The sequence below is a fragment of the Arachis stenosperma genome, chromosome 7, assembly GCF_014773155.1.
Source record: "Arachis stenosperma cultivar V10309 chromosome 7, arast.V10309.gnm1.PFL2, whole genome shotgun sequence".
NCBI classification, from domain to species: Eukaryota; Viridiplantae; Streptophyta; class Magnoliopsida; order Fabales; family Fabaceae; genus Arachis; species Arachis stenosperma.
Genome location: NC_080383.1, coordinates 55,981,204 through 55,990,662, shown reverse-complemented (window position 1 = coordinate 55,990,662; position 9,459 = coordinate 55,981,204).

The window sequence follows — 9,459 nt, the reverse complement described above, 5'->3', positions numbered from 1 at the left end:
AAATCACTTCCAGCGCTTTCTAGTCCGTACAGGTCACGGAAAAATGACACGGCCGCATGGCTCACGCGGCCGCGCGGGTTGTGTTCCTGCCAGGTCACGCGTCCGCGTGACTCACGCGTTCGTGTCGCCTGGCGTCGGGGCAGCTATGGCTAATTATATATCAAATCGAAGCTCTGGACGTTAGCTTTCCAACGCAACTGGAACCGCATCGTTTGGACCTATGTAGTTAAAGTTATAGCCGTTTGAGTGTGAAGAGGTCAGGCTGGACAGCTTAGCAGTTTCTCCAACTTATTGTATTCCTTCTACTTTTGCATGCTTTCTTTCCATCCTCTAAGTCATTCCTGCCCTATAATCTCTGAAAACACTTAACACACATATCAAGGCATCTAATGGTAATAAGAGAGGATTAATATTAGCAAGTATAAGTCCCAAGAAACATGTTTTCAATCAAAGCACATAATTAGGAAAGAAAATGTAAAACATGCAAATAGTATGAATAAGTGGGTAAAGAGTAGATAAAAACCACTCAATTGAGCACAAGATAAACCATGAAATATGGGTTTATCACACTCATCATCATTCTCACTTATGAACGTGTGCCTGACAACCACCTCCGTTCTACCTTAGATTGAGTGAATATCTCTTGGGTTCCTTAATCAGAATCTTCGTGGTATAAGCTAGAATTAATGGCGGCATTCAAGAGAATCCGGAAGGTCTAAACCTTGTCTGTGGTAGTCTAAGTAGGTGATGAGCGGATAATTTATACGCTTTTTGGCATTGTTTTTAGGTAGTTTTTAGTAAGTTCAAGCTACTTTTAGGGATGTTTTCATTAGTTTTTATGTTAAATTCATATTTCTGGACTTTACTATGAGTTTGTGTGTTTTTCTGTGATTTCAGGTAATTTCTGGCTGAAATTTAGGGACTTGAGCAAAACTCTGAAAAAGGCTGACAAAAGGACTGCTGATGCTGTTGGAATCTGACCTCCCTGCACTCAAAATAGATTTTCTGGAGCTACAGAACCCCAAATGTCGCGCTATCAACGGCGTTGGAAAGTAGACATTCAGAGCTTTCCAGCAATATATAATAGTCCATACTTTATTCGGAAATTGACGACGTAACTTGGCATTGAACGCCAAGTACATGCTGCTGTCTGGAGTTAAACGCCAGAAACACGTCATGATCCGGAGTTGAACGCCCAAAACACGTTATAACTTGGAGTTCAACTCCAAGAGAAGCCTCAGCTCGTGGATAGATCAAGCTCAGCCCAAACATACACCAAGTGGGTCCCGGAAGTGGATTTATTCATCAATTACCTACTCATGTAAACCCTAGGAGCTAGTTTATTATAAATAGAACTTTCTACTATCATAATATCATCCGGGATTGTATTTTGAATCCTGTGATCACGTTTTGGGGGCTGGCCATTCGGCCATGCCTGAACGTTTCACTTATGTATTTTCAACGGTGGAGTTTCTGCACACCATAGATTAAGGGTGTGGAGCTCTGCTGTACCTCAAGTTTCAATACAATTATTATTACTTTTTATTCAATTCTCTTCTATTCTTATTCCAAGATATACGTTGCACAACACTTTGATGAATGTGATGATCCGTGACACTCATCATCATTCTCACCTATGAACGCGCGTGACTGACAACCACTTCCGTTCTACATTAGACCGGGCGCATATCTCTTAGATTCCCCAACAAAATCTTCGTGGTATAAGCTAGATAGATGGCGGCATTCATGGGGATCCGGAAAGTCTAACCTTGTCTGTGGTAGTCCGAGTAGGATCCTGGGAATCCGAAAAGTCTAACCTTGTCTGTGGTATTCCGAGTAGGATTCCGGTATTGAATGACTGTGACGAGCTTCAAACTCATGAAGGCTGGGCGTGATGACAAACGCAAAAGAATCAATGGATTCTATTCCAACCTGATTGAGAACCGACAGATGATTAGCCGTGCTGTGACAGAGCATTTGGACCGTTTTCACTGAGAGGATGGGATGTAGCCATCAGCAAGGGTGATGCCTCCAGACGATTAGCCGTGCAGTGACAGCGCATAGGACCATTTTCCCGAGAGGATTGAAAGTAGCCATTGATGATGGTGATGCCCTACATACAGCTTGCCATAGAAAGGAGTAAGAAGGATTGGATGAAAGCAATGAGAAAGTAGAGATTCAAGAGGAGCACAGCATTTCCATACGCCTATCTGAAATTTCCACTATTAATTTACATAAGTATTTCTATCCCTTTTTTATTTTCTATTTATTATTAATTTTCGAAACCCATAACCATTTAATCTGCCTAACTGAGATTTACAAGATGACCATAGCTTGCTTCATACCAACAATCTCTGTGGGATCGACCCTTACTCACGTAAGGTATTACTTGGATGACCCAATACACTTGCTGGTTAAGTTGAACGGAGTTGTGAGCCTCTCTAACAGTGCCTGGAACTCTTTGATCACAATTTCGTCCACCAAGTTTTTGGCGCCGTTGCCGGGGATTGTTCGAGTATGGACAACTGACGGTTCATCTTGTTGCTCAGATTAGGTAATTTTCTTTTTATTTTCTTTTCAAAAAGTTTTCAAAATTTTTCTCTTATTTTCGTTTTTCCAAACTCTATTTTCGAAAAAAAAAATTAATAAAAATTCAAAAAAAAATCATAAAATCATAAAAATCAAAAATATTTTGTGTTTCTTGTTTGAGTCTTGAGTCAATTTTTAAGTTTGGTGTCAATTGCATACTTTTAAAATTTTTTCTTGCATTTTTCGAAAATTCCATGTATTCATAGTGTTCTTCATGATCTTCAAGTTGTTCTTGATAAGTCCTCTTGTTTGATCTTGATGTTTTCTTGTTTTGTGTTGTTTGTTATTTTTCATGTGCATTTTTCGTTTGTTAGAGTCCATGCATTAAAGATTTGTAAGTTTGGTGTCTTGCATGTTTCCTTTGCATAAAAAAATTTTTCAAAAATATGTTCTTGATGTTCATCATGATCTTCAAAGTGTTCTTGGTGTTCATCTTGACATTCATAGTGTTCTTGCATGCATCTTGTGTTTTGATCCAAAATTTTTATGTTTTGGGTCATGTTTGTGTTTTTCCCTCTCCTCATTAAAAATTCAAAAATAAAAAAATATCTTTTCTTTATTTCCCTCCAAAATTTCGAAATTTTGGGTTGACTTGGTCAAAAATTTTAAAAATTAGTTGTTTCTTACAAGTCAAGTCAAAATTTCAATTTTAAAAATCTTATCTTTTCAAAATCTTTTTCAAAAATCATATCTCTTCCAATTTTTTTTCTTATTTTCGAAAATTTTAAAAATTATTTTTCAAAATTTTTTTCTTATCTTTTATATCATATTTTCGAAAATATGCTAACAATTAATGTGATTGATTCAAAAATTTGAAGTTTGTTACTTTCTTGTTAAGAAAGGTTCAATCTTTAAATTCTAGAATCTTATCTTGTAGTTTCTTGTTAGTTAAGTCTTTTTAAAAAATTAAATCTTTTTCAAAATATCTTTTTCTTAAAATTTTTATCTCATCTTTTTATCTTATCTTTTTCAAAAATTTTATCTTTTTCAAATTTGATTTCAAAAATATCTTATCTTATCTTATCTTCTTATCTTTTCAAATTTGATTTTAATATCTTTTTCAACTAACGAATTAACTTTTTGTTTGTTTCTTATCTTTTTCAAAACCACCTAACTACTTTTCCCTCTCTAATTTTCGAAAATATCTCACCCCTTTTTCAAAAATTCTTTTTAATTAACTAATTGTTTCATGTTTTAATTTTAATTATATCTTATATTTAATTTTCGAAAATTACTAACCCCTTTTTAAAATTATTTTCGAAATTCTCCCTCTCTTTTCTTATTTTATTTAATTATTTAATTACTAACACTTCTCTTCACCTCTCTCCATCCAAATATTCGAATCCCTTCTTCTACATTCTTCTCCCCTTTCTTTTTCTACTAACATAAAGGAATCTCTATACTGTGACATAGAGGATTCCTCTTCTTTTCTTGTTTTCTTCTCTTTCATATGAGCAGGAACAGGGAAAAAGGCACTCTTGTTGAAATTGATCCTGAACCTGAAAGGACTATGAAAAGGAAACTAAGAGAAACTAAATTACAACAATCCAGAAACAACCTTTTAGAAACATTAGAACAAGAGAAGGAGATGGCAGCCGAAAATAATAATAATGCAAGGAGAATGCTTGGTGACTTCACAAAGCCAACGTCCAAATTTGATGGAAGAAGCATCTCCATTCCTGCCATTGGAGCCAACAACTTTGAGCTGAAACCTCAGCTAGTTGCTTTAATGCAACAAAACTGCAAGTTTTATGGACTTCCATCTGAAGATCCCTATCAGTTTTTAACTGAGTTCTTGCAGATTTGTGAGACTGTAAAGACGAATGGAGTTGATCCTGAAGTCTACAGACTCATGCTTTTCCCTTTTGCTGTAAGAGACAGAGCTAGAATATGGTTGGATTCACAACCCAAGGATAGCCTGGACTCCTGGGATAAGCTGGTCACTGCCTTCTTGGATAAATTCTTTCCTCCTCAAAAGCTGAGCAAGCTAAGAGTGGATGTTCAAACCTTCAAACAAAAAGATGGTGAATCCCTCTATGAAGCTTGGGAAAGATACAAGCAGCTGACCAAAAGATGTCCATCTGACATATTTTCAGAATGGACCATATTAGATATATTCTATTATGGTCTATCTGAATTTTTGAAAATGTCATTGGACCATTCTGCAGGTGGATCTATTCACCTAAAAAAAAACGCCTGAAGAGGCTCAAGAACTCATTGACATGGTTGCAAACAACCAATTCATGTACACTTCTGAGAGGAATTCCGTGAATAATGGGATACCTCAGAAGAAAGGAGTTCTTGAAATTGATACTCTGAATGCCATATTGGCTCAGAACAAAGTGTTGACTCAACAGGTCAACATGATCTCTCAAAATCTGAATGGATGGCAACATGCATCCAACAGTACTAGAGAGGCAGCTTCTGAAGAAGCTTATGATCCTGAGAACCCTGCCATGGCAGAGGTTAATTACATGGGTGAACCTTATGGAAACACCTATAACTCATTATGGAGAAATCATCCAAATTTCTCATAGAAGGATCAACAAAAGCCTCAACAAGGCTTTAACAATGGTGGACGCAACAAGCTGAGCAATAGCAAGCCTTTTCCATCATCTTCTCAGCAACAGACAGAGAATTCTGAACAAAACACTTCTAATTTAGCCAATCTAGTCTCTGATCTGTCAAAGGCCACTTTCAGTTTCATGAGTGAAACAAGATCCTCCATTAGAAATCTGGAGGCACAAGTGGGCCAGCTGAGTAAGAAAGTCATTGAAACTCCTCCCAGTATTCTCCCAAGCAATACAGAAGAGAATCCAAAAGGAGAGTGCAAGGCCATTGATATAATCAATATGGCCGAATGCGCAAGGGAGGAGGAGGACGAAAATCCTAGTGAGGAAGACCTCCTGGGACGTCCCTCAAGCAAGAAGGAGTTTCCTATTAAGGATCCAAAGGAATCTGAGGCTCATATAGAGACCATAGAGATTCCATTAAATCTCCTTCTGCCATTCATGAGCTCTGAAGACTATTCTTCCTCTGAAGAGGATGAAGATGTGACTGGAGAGCAAGTTGCTCAATATTTAGGAGCTATCATGAAGTTGAATGCCAAGTTGTTTGGTAATGAGACTTGGGAAAGTGAACCTCCCTTGCTCATTAGTGAACTGGATACCTGGATTCAGCAAATTTTACCTCAAAAGAAACAAGATCCTGGCAAGTTTTTGATACCTTGTACCATAGGCACCATGACCTTTGCAAAAGCTCTGTGTGATCTGGGGTCAGGGATAAATCTTATGCCACTCTCTGTAATGGAGAAGCTGGGGATCATTGAGGTACAACCTGCCTTGTTCTCATTACAATTGGTAGACAAGTCATTTAGACAAGCTTATGGAATAGTAGAGGACGTGTTAGTAAAGGTTGAAGGCCTTTACATCCCTGCTGATTTCATAATCTTAGACACTAGGAAGGAAGAGGATGAATGCATCATCCTTGGAAGACCTTTCCTAGCCACAGCAGGAGCTGTGATAGATGTCAACAGAGGTGAACTAGTCCTTCAATTGAATGGGGACTACCTTGTGTTTAAGGCACATGGCCATCCCTCTGTGACAAAAGAGAGTCAGCATGAAGAGCTTCTCTCAGTTCAGAGTCAGGAAGAGCCCCCACAGTCAAACTCTAAGTTTGGTGTTGGGAGGCCACAACCAAACTCTAAGTTTGGTGTTAAGACCCCATATCCAAACTCTAAGTTTGGTGTTGGGACTATACAACATTGACCTGATCACCTTGTGGCTCCATGAGAGCCACTGTCAAGCTATTGACATTAAAGAAGCGCTTGTTGGGAGGCAACCCAATTTTATTTATCTAATTTTTATTTTATTTTATTTTATTGTTATTTTGTGTTTTATTAGGTACATGATCATGTGGAATCACAAAAAAAATATAAAAATTAAAAACAGAATCAAAAACAGCAGAAGAAAAAAATTCACACCCTGGAGGAAGCACAGACTGGCGTTCAACGCCAGTAAGATGCATCTGGCCGGCGTTCAACGCCAGAACAGAGCATCATTCTGGCGCTGAACACCAGAAACAAGCAACATTCTGGCGCTAAACGCCAGGAATGTGCCTAAGAGGAAAAGCTGGCGCTGAACGCCAGTAACAAGCATGAAACTGGCGTTCAACGCCAGAAACATGCTTTACATGGGCGTTGAACGCCCAGAAGGTGCACCACACGGCGTTTAAACGCCATAATGATGTGCAAAGGCATTTTACATGCCTATTTGGTGCAGGGATGGAATTCCTTGACACCTCAGGATCTGTGGACCCCACAGGATCACCTCAGGATCTGTGGACCCCACAGGATCCCCACCTACTATATTCCCACCTTACCTCCTAATCCTATTTTTGTGATTACTCTTTCCCATGTCACACTTCCCAACACCCTTCACCAATCACCTCAATCTCTCTTCCCAATTACCCCCCTTCACCACTCATATCTATCCACTCTTCCCCATAAACCCCACCCACCTTCAAAAATTCAAAACCATTTTCCCACCCATTCCCACCCTAAATAGCCGAACATACACTCCCCCCTCTCCCTATATATACCCTTCCATTCTACTTCATTTTCACAACACACAACCCCCTCTTCCATACCTTGACCGAACCTACACTTCCCCTTCTCCTCCATATTCTCTTCTTCTTCTTCTTCTCTTCTTTCTTCTATTGCTCGAGGGCGAGCAATATTTTAAGTTTGGTGTGGTAAAAGCATAAGCTTTTCCATTACCATCAATGGCACCTAAGGCCGGAGAATCCTCTAGAAAAGGAAAAGGGAAGACAAAAACTTCCACCTCCGAGTCATGGGAGATGGAAAGATTCATCTCCAAGAGCCATCAAAACCACTTCTATGATGTTGTGGCAAAGAAGAAGGTGATCCCTGAGGTCCCTTTCAAGCTCAAAAAAAAATGAGTATCCGGAGATCCGACATGAAATCCGAAGAAGAGGTTGGGAAGTCCTAACCAACCCCATGCAACAAGACGGAATCTTAATGGTTCAAGAGTTCTATGCCAATGCATGGATCACTAGGAACCATGATCAAAGTATGAACCCGAGTCCAAAGAATTATCTCACAATGGTTCGGGGGAAATACTTAGATTTTAGTCCGGAAAATGTGAGGTTGGCATTCCACTTGCCCATGATGCAAGGAGATGAACGCCCCTACACTAGAAGGGTCAACTTTAATCAAAGGTTGGACCAAGTCCTTATGGACATATGTGTGGAAGGAGCTCAATGGAAGAGAGACTCCAAAGGCAAGCCAGTCCAACTAAGACTGGACCTCAAGCCTGTAGCTAGAGGATGGTTGGAGTTCATTCAACGCTCCATCATTCCCACTAGCAACCGATCTGAAGTTACTGTGGATCGGGCCATCATGATTCATAGCATCATGATTGGAGAGGAAGTAGAAGTTCATGAGGTCATCTCCAATGAAATCTACAAAATAGCCGACAAGCCCTCCACCATGGCACGGCTAGCTTTTCCTTACCTTATTTGCCATCTATGTTACTCAGCTGGAGTTATCATAGAAGGAGACATCTCCATTGAAGAGGATAAGCCCATCACCAAGAAGAGGATGGAGCAAGCAAGAGAGACCCTCCACGGTTCTCAAGAGATGCATGAGGAAGCTCATCATCAAGAAATCCCTGAGATGCCTCAAGGGATGCAGTTTCCTCCCAACAACTATTGGGAACAACTCAACACTTCCTTAGAAGATTTGAGCCACAATGTGGAACAATTAAGGGTGGAACATCATGAACACTCCATCATTCTCCAAGAAATAAGAGAAGACCAAAGAGCAATGAGGGAGGAGCAACAAAGGCAAGGAAGGGACATAGAAGAGCTTAAGGACATTGTTGGTCCTTCAAGAAGAAGACGCCACTAAGGTGGATTCATTCCTTGTTCTTATTTCTCTGTTTTTCGGTTTTTTATGTTATGTGTTTATCTATGTTTTGTGTCTCTACTTCATGATCATTAGTGTGTAGTAATTATGTTTGAAAGCTATGAATAAAATCCATTAATCCTTCACATCTCTTAAATGAAGTATGTTTTAATCCAAAAGAACAAGAAGTACATGAATTTTGAATTTATCCTTGAATTTAGTTTAATTATATTGATGTGGTGACAATACTTTTGTTTTCTGAATGAATGCTTGAACAGTGCATATGTCTTTTGATCTTATTGTTTATGAATGTTAAAATTGTTGGCTCTTGAAAGAATGATTAACAAAGAGAAATGTTATTGACAATCTGAAAAATCATGAAAATTGATTCTTGAAGCAAGAAAAAGCAGTGAAAAAGCAAAAAGCTTGCGAAAAAAAAAGAAAAAAATGGCGAAAAAAAAGAGAAAGAAAAAGCAAGCAGAAAAAGCCAATAGCCCTTAAAACCAAAAGGCAAGGGTAAAAAGGATCCAAGGCTTTGAGCATCAATGGATAGGAGGGCCCAAGGAAATAAAATCCAGGCCTAAGCGGCTAAATCAAGCTTTCCCTAACCTTGTGCTTGTGTCATGAAGGTCCAAGTGAAAAGCTTGAGACTGAGTGGTTAAAGTCGTAATCCAAAGCAAAAAGAGTGTGCTTAAGAGCTCTGGACACCACTAACTAGGGACTCTAGCAAAGCTGAGTCACAATCTGAAAAGGTTCACCCAGTTATGTGTCTGTGGCATTTGTGTATCCGGTGGTAATACTGAAAAACAAAGTGCTTAGGGCCACGACCAAGACTCATAAGTGACTGTGTTCAAGAATCAACATGCTTAACTAGGAAAGTCAATAACACTATCCAAAATTCTAAGTTCTTAGAGAAGCCAATCATTCAGAATTTCAAAGGAAAA